Genomic DNA, 6,967 nt, shown 5'->3' with positions numbered 1-6,967 from the left:
GCTCAACTCCTTTCTCCTTGGGACAACGCACACCCCACAGGTCCTCTCTGTACACAGGGTGCCTCTCTCCCACCTGAGGGCAGCGACGCTGGAAGGGGCTGTGCCCGAGAACCTTAATGAAACAGTGACTGCGAAGGCCCTGGGGCCTGCTTGAGGACTGCCGGGTTCTGCCTACAACACACATCCCAGAGGTGGAGCCTCCGGCAGCAAGCGGCCAGGCAGACACTGCCTGGAACACACCCGTCCCCTCAGGGGGAGCCTCTGCCCACAGGCACCTCCTTGAAGGAGGCCAGAGGGAGCCTCCCACAGCGAGTGGTAGGTACTGCCCCCAGCCCGGCGGGTATGGCCAGCTGAGCCAGAAGAGAAAGAACGGAGGGCTGCTGAGCGGGGCAGTGAGGGGCTTGGTGCCTCCGCTTCCACACCCGGGCGTTAGCACAACCACGGGGAGGCTACGGGTTACTCAGACTCCCTTTTCTTCTGCGTGAGGCTTCTTCGAGATGAGGCCAGGTGGTGGGGTCTGGTTACGCCTTGGGATGCAAACTGCAAGGTGGGCAGCGGCTTGGCACCATCAGCGGGAGAAAGGCGAGACCTTCTATAACCCGAGTTACTTACGGCCTGGCCTCGGAGACCCACAGGGGCAGTTTTACCCTGTCCTAGAGGGTTGCCGTGAGCCGCAGGCGGGGAGAGGATCTGGAAGGAGCCACCCCAGGGGTACTGACTGGTTGGGGGCCTTCAGTGCCCTCGTGTGCAGAGCAGTGGCTCTGGATAGCTTTTCCCCGGCCGTGTTCCGCGTGGGCGCCAATTGCTAAGCCGTTCTTGCGGGGTGCAGCGGGGTCGTTTTTCATTCCTGGCTCAGAAGTGGGAGGTTAGGAAGCGGAGGAGGGTGGTTTGAAATCCTAGTCTGGGGTGAGGCTGGGGGCAACGAGGCCAGTACCAGCCTTGGGGAGCTAGCAGCACTGGGGTTTGAGTCCCACTCACCCAGTACAAGGGCTGTGACCTCCCGCTCAGGGTCTGCGGGTGACCAGTGGGCAGTGTCCACGCACTGGGCCGGAAAAAGCTCGGTGCAGAAGGCCCCCAGTGGGAGGAACGTGCCCTGCAGAGCCCCGTTTGGACGCTCCCCAGCCAAATCGACCTGCGCCTTGTGAGACCGGAGGGGCAGTGGACCGGCCTCCGGAGGCTGACCCTGACTCTGTGTTAGGTCAGCTGCCTAGGAAGCCCACCGACTCCTCAACTCCTCGCCTCTGCCTGCCTCCCCCGGGCATTGTGGGGGGGCCTTGTCCTGTTTCTCTGGGAGAGGCAGGTTAGAAACGCAAACGCACTCAGGGGAGGAGGCTCTCAGAGAGGCTGGAGGCGAAGCTGACTGAGCACCAGCCATAGTCTCACAGTGCTGCCCCCACTTCCCCAGCTTGTTTCAGTTGTTTGGGTTGCAACCTCAAGGGTCTTCTGGAGAATGCTGGGGCGGGGGGAGGGCACGACAGGGTACGGCACCCAAAGTCCCCCTTCTCGTGTCACTCTGGTCCCCTGGGTGGGGTGTCCAGCTGGCTCTGGGCAGGTGGCATTTACAAGGTGAACTTACTACTCTCCCCAGGCAGTGGAGACAGAGGCAGAGAAATAGGGGCACATTCTAACAAGGGGAAGAGAGCCTGTCACTCAGCTGTCTCCGGGGGTCTACCCAGCTCAGGGGGTCCCGACCCTGGGCAGAGTGAAGTGGGGTCCCAAGGACCCCCTTGCCTTCCAAGGCTTCTCGGGATGGGGGTGGGACTGCGCAGAGAGACTTCTCTCTGCTCCACTGACTCGGGGTCCCATAACCTGATCACTGTGCTTTGGGCACAGAGACGGGGCAGTAGGCGCCCAACACTGTCCTCTGAGCTGGCACGCCTGCCAGCTCCGGGCCATCGCAGAAGCAGGGTGTGGGGCGTGAGGGATGGCAGGCCTGCTCCCAGCCGGCAGAGCCCATGTTCCTGAGAGCTGCACTAGAAAGAAACCACCTGCTCTCACGGAGCTGGAGGGGGCAGCGTGGGCCCCATGCCCCGAGTGAGTGGGGGGGAGAGTGGAAACAGGGCTGTCTACCCAGGTCTCCTCAGGAAGGGGCTTGGGAGGCCATGCTGGGCGGCCTGTGCCATGCCAGGACCACCAGGATCTCGTCTGGGAAAGGCTGGGGCAAGGGCCTGGAGGGCAAACCCCCAAACCAAGCAGGCTTTCTCAGCCGAGAGGCATCAACAGTTCAGGGGGGGGGGGGTATACCAGACAGACGGGAGCAAAACCAGCGGCTTGTTCGTGCTATTGATTTCCCAACAAAGCGGCCGACAAGCTAATCCTTCAGTCACTCGCTCCAGCTGTGTGCTGCGTGGCACCTGAAGTTGGGGTGCGTGCTACACTGGAGCCGGCTCCTGTCCGGGCAGTGCGTGCACGAGGCGGGTGCGGACTCGGCGATTCAGCCCAAGGGTCACCCTGTGTCCTGGGACATGAACTGCCCCCCGGGCCCCGCCAGACGTGGCTTCTGGTGTTTGAGGGCAGTGCCGCAGGTGAGGTCAATCTGCAGCCCAGCCCCTCGGCAGGGCCCTTCCCGCCAACGAGGAGCGAGGACACGGCTGAAAGCCAATGGCCTGCTCTGGAGCCCCCATGACCGGAGCGGCCTCCCACCCGGCACTGTGCCCCTCCGTGGCTGCGAAAGCCCCTGAAATCCTTGCTGCTCCTGACACTTGGCCACCACCGAGGGTCCCTGCCCCCCTTCCACACCGATCCCAAAGACCCAGAGGCACCTCCTGCCCCGGAATGGGTGAGAATCAAGAAATCAAGATGCAGGGGACGGCAGTGGCAACCTACTTCTCGGCAGATGCTCTGGCCTGGAGGCCCGCGGCTGGACCTGGATGAGCACACAGCGATCGTGGCGGGGAGGGCACATGCTTAGGACAGGCACTCCGTTCAGCACAAGCCCAGCTCGTCACTTAAGAGCAGGGGACGGCGGGGGGAAGGGGGGGCAGCGGGACCGGCACGTGGACGGGCAGGCCGTGCACACACAGGGCACCAGGCACACAACACCCAGGGGCTGTGTTGCCACCACTTTCTGCAGTCTGTCTGCCCTTCCGATTTGTCCACGGCAGTGGGGGCTGCCCTGCAAGGGGGCTCAGCAGGCCTGAGATGGGGGGAGGTCCCCGAGGCTTTACAGAGAGGATTGCGGGTGGAGTGGAGACACTTGTGGTGGTGCTGAGGAGGAACTGGACCGGAGGAGACTGCAGAGAGGCGACAGGCTAGAAGGGCCCCTGCCCAGGTGAACTTGACCCCCAACTTCAGCCTGACCCTGGGTTCTAGGAAGGCAGGCCGACCCACCAGGCGCTGACCCTGACCCCACAGCATGCCCTACTCTTCAGAGGGGCCTGCAGGGGAGTGTGGGAGGAGGAAGGGCAGGACCTCTCTTGAGGCCCCCTGGGCCCCCGGGGCTGCTCTCACAGCTTCTGCATTCAAGGCAGGGTGGCAAGCTGGGGTGACCTTGTCCGGCCTCGGCTTGGCCAATGAGGGCCCGTGCCACACAGACATTAGCGGCGGGGCTCTGGCCGGCAAAAGCTCTGCTCCACCTTCCGTGTGCCCCGCTGGGTATGGCCAAGGCCTGCTGAGCCTCCTGTGACCCGAGAGCCTCTGTCCACCTGGAGCGGTGCAGGTTCCGGGCACCGAGGAGCTCCTCCGCCCCTGCCCCCGCCCCCACCCCCACCCCCACGCCTGGGGCTTCCCTCAGACACTCGAGGTCAGGAAGAGGCAGCAAGGCCGGGCCGGGGAACAAGTGGTGGGCACCAGAGGGGCTGGGAGTCCCTGGGGTCTCCTGAACAGTGGAACGGTCCAATTTCTTGTCCAGTCCCCCACCCCACCCCACCCCCAGGGACGGAGAGCCGAGTAAATGCTCAGCTCTTTATTCTGAGGCCAAGTCAGAGCCACTCAGTGGAGAGAGTCCTCCCAAGATATCCCAGCCCGGAGGCAAGGTGAGCGTTTGAAAGAGCCAGGGCGCCCGGCACCTCCCGGCTGCTGCTTCAAAGGAGCTGGACGGGGCGGGGAGGCCTGGGAGGCCCAGCTGCTGAAAGCAGACCCCCGTCGATGGCTCCCAGCGCTCAGATGCCAGCTGGCTCTGGCTGTGGGGACCCAAGTGACTCACGGGCCGCCAGCCTCCTGGCCCCCAGCTCGGAGCAGGCGGGGAGTCTGACTCATGTCAGTTGCTCTGGGAGCACAGATGCAGCCGAGGTCGTGGGGGCCGGGGGCTGGTGGCGGGGCAGTGCATTTCCTGTGTGTGGCCATGCTGCCCTACCCCTCACCCACACCGGCATCCTCATCTGCATGCATCTGTCTCACTCAGCAGCAGCCCTGGAAGACACCGAGGGACCTCAGTGAATGTCAGACTGACAAGAAGCCTGTATCTTCGTGTCCAGGCCACGGCCCCCTGGAACAGCAATGACCGGGCCTTTAGAGACGCCAGCGAGGCAGGCATGTCCCTCACTTGGGCCAAGGGGATGACTGGTAGGAAGGGGCTCTGAGCACCCCCCACACCGCCCCCAATGGCCTGCCTCCTCTTGCAGCATTTTGGGTGAAGCCTGGCGTCACAAAAACAGGCCGCGTGCTGGGAGCCTCTGGGGATGGGAACGGAGGGGCAGGGAGGGGCAGGGAAGAGGAGCATCCTCCTCATACCACCAGGGGCCACTTGCTGGGACTGGGACCCCAGACTGTTTGTTACCAGGAAGCCCTGCAAGCCAGGCTTGGAGAGGTGAGATGCTGCCACCTCTTGTCCCCGGATGCTCAGGATAGAGGAAGGAGACCCCATCTTTGCCAACCCCTCCCTCCTCTCGCCCGATCCCGGCACCTGAGAGCGGGAGGGCTGTGGGGCGACCAGGGCCACCCAGTGGGTCGGGGAGGGGGCCACGCTCTGCAGGAGTCCTGACTTTGGGTCCCACACCAAACCAGCTTGCCCTTGAGTATGTCTGACAGCGTGACACCTCATCGATGGCTACCGCCTCTCAGAAGTCCATCGCCAGGCCTGTCTTCCAAGGCGCCTGTGGGTGGGCTCGAACTGCCAGCCTCTTGGTTAATAGTAGACGGTAGACCAGGTTCACCTCGGACCCCGGGAACTGCGCCCAAGGCTGTGAAAGTGTTTGGTGCACACCCAGAGACTGTGCATTGGCCTCCAATCCACCGACGCCGGTGGGTAGGAGGGAGCCTTCCCCAGAGCAAGTATCTGTCAGGGATACTGAGGGCCCATGTGGGCCCAGTTGGCGAGAGCAGGCTCCGCCTGGCGGGGCAGCCCTTCCTCCTGTAGCCGTGGCTGGCGCGGGTGACAGTGGGCTTTTTGAGTTATACGTGTAATATCTGGGAGACAGCAGAGCGGTTAATGTAGTCTTGTCTCCCAGGAGGGTTCCTTCTGTCTGGTCTGAGGGTTGGTGAGTTATGGGGACACAGGGAAGTTTATGGGATAAGCAAGCAACAATTTAATAAGGCAGTAATGCCGCCACTAAATCATCTTCCAGGCGCATGAACGGCTGTGGCCGATCCCCCAGCTCAGCACCTATCTGCAGGAGGGTCCGGGAAGGGTGACCCACCTGCGGGCCCTGCTGCTGTCCCGCGGCACCCTGGACATGCCCACGATTGGGGCGGGGTCTACACAGTCAGAGACTCACATGGGCCCTTATCCCTACAATCGCTCGCCGCCACCACCGCCGAGTTGATTCTGATTCATAGTGACCCCATGAGACAGCGGAACTGGCCCCCAGGCTGAGGCTGTGGCCCCCGTGGAGTCAGCTGCCCTAGCCGCCTCCTGCAGGGCGCTGGTGAGCTTGAACCACCGGCCTTTCCGTGAGTGGCCCAGCTCAGGACCACTGTGTCACCGTCCCCGAAACGTGGCACGTGGGCTTGGCAGAGAAGTCAACAGGCCTCTGCTGTGCTGGCTCCGTCTCAGCCCTATGGCTGCCCGTCCACCTCACAGCTGGGTTGTGTGCCAGGCAGTTAGCTTGTTACCTTAAATGCCAAGTTCTGGAGCCCGACTCGGATGACTGCGGGCAGCTGGAACCCACCTGGAGGCGCCGTGGGAGAAAGGCCTGGCGACCTGCCTCGGGAAGGCCACGGCTCTGACGCCCGACGGAGCAGCCCTGCTTTGCCCGCGCCGCAGCACCGCCCCCTCCACGGACAGCAGCAGCAGGTGCTGCGGCACAAGGGCCCTCCTCGGATCCTCAGGCTCCGCCCACAAACCAAGGTCCTGGTCCCACAGCAGACTGACCGGGGCCCAGACCTCCTGCCCACCCCAGCTCCTCCTTCAGTCTGGGGGCAGGATTGGGAAGTAAAGAAACATGCCCACTCGGGGGACCGTCGGGGGTAATGCAGTCAGATTCAAAGAGCACTGCTGGCCCGGCTGCCCGAATCTCTGCCAGAAGAGGCCCAATTAAGCCCAGCTCTGCGCCTGCCGGCCTCTCTTCCGGCCCCCGCCTCCTGCCGCGTGTCGTGCGGTGTATCACTAACATGCCTACATCTGTGTCAGGGCCGAGGGGACTAAGGGGAAGCGGAGACTATGCATAGACATTGAAAGTCCCGGGTGCCACCGAGCCCCACCCACCAAACAGACAGATAAGGGACTGCCCGGGACTTGAATCTGTTCCCTGAGAGCTGGCCAGCGCGGCCTTCAGCTGCAGCTCCCCCGGCCCAGGCCCAGAGATTCAGCTTTGTCCTGTCTGCTGGGAGGGCCTGCAGACAGTTGGGGTGCTCTCTGCCAGCATCTGCTGGAGTTGAGGCCTGCCATTCTTGGCCAAGAAAGCCCCCCACTCCAGATCACCGGTGACGTCGAGCCCTGGTAGCCAGGACACTGGGGACTGACTTGGTAACGTGTCTCAGTGCCCAAGAGTTCACTTGAGTGCCGAGGTCGGAGGCGGTGTGTGGGGACCCTGCTCTCCAGGGGCAGGGCTCCGGCAGACCAGAAGGGAAGGGCTGTCACATGGGCGGC

At 63.5% G+C, this 6,967-nt stretch overlaps 1 protein-coding gene across 1 annotated transcript in view; it reads right to left on the bottom strand.

The window, feature by feature from the left end:
- The window catches only part of TMEM104 (transmembrane protein 104), a 49,688-nt gene that overhangs the window by 25,026 nt on the left and 17,695 nt on the right, over window positions 1-6,967 (bottom strand). The window lies entirely within an intron of this gene.

Source organism: Echinops telfairi, unplaced genomic scaffold (assembly GCF_000313985.2).
Source record: "Echinops telfairi isolate 266 unplaced genomic scaffold, ASM31398v2 ScPeMD7_7458;HRSCAF=8496, whole genome shotgun sequence".
In the NCBI taxonomy this organism is placed as follows: domain Eukaryota; kingdom Metazoa; phylum Chordata; class Mammalia; order Afrosoricida; family Tenrecidae; genus Echinops; species Echinops telfairi.
The sequence above is the reverse complement of the archived record's forward strand: the minus strand, read 5'-3'. Positions and strand labels throughout refer to the sequence as shown.